Source organism: Hylaeus volcanicus, chromosome 4, assembly GCF_026283585.1.
Source record: "Hylaeus volcanicus isolate JK05 chromosome 4, UHH_iyHylVolc1.0_haploid, whole genome shotgun sequence".
Taxonomy (NCBI): domain Eukaryota; kingdom Metazoa; phylum Arthropoda; class Insecta; order Hymenoptera; family Colletidae; genus Hylaeus; species Hylaeus volcanicus.
In genome coordinates, this window is record NC_071979.1 from 2578731 (window position 1) to 2579364 (window position 634).

Below are 634 nucleotides of genomic sequence, written 5' to 3' on the forward strand. Positions count from 1 at the left end.
AGACACTACGACATCTAAAAATCAACTGTCGATGCTAGATTGTAAGAAATTATTTAAGACTCACATATGAATATAAATGTGGGAAACGTAATTCACACTGGTCGCAAATGGGAACAAACAAATGCGAAAGTAAATGAATAAATTAGAAAAAAGATTAAAGAAATAATTACTTGTTAGAAACTAATTCGATAAAACGTATATGATTATTTCCTATTTTAAAGCGCGCAATCTCTTTTGCCACTTTCCTATTATTTTCTTCCTTTTTTTTTTTTTACTTTACTGTAACCTTCATCGTTGCCAATAATTAACTGCATTATGGGTAATGATGCACAGTTTAATTAACGGGAAATCTGTTACGTAAGATCGACATCGATAATGATTTCTGTCGTGGGAGAGGACTTTTTATTTAAGAGTGTTTCAGTAACGCGATACAACAAGAATTGAGTTCTTTGACGTACATGAATAAAACCTATAATTCTTACTAGATTTTTGTAGACATTTTTTAAAACCGATAAGAATAAAGTTAACCTCATATAATTCAAAGATACTTTAAGTTAAATTGTTTTACGTAATCATTTTATTCCTTAATTTGGTAGTACAATTTTTACTAAAAATAATTAAAAAATAATTTTTA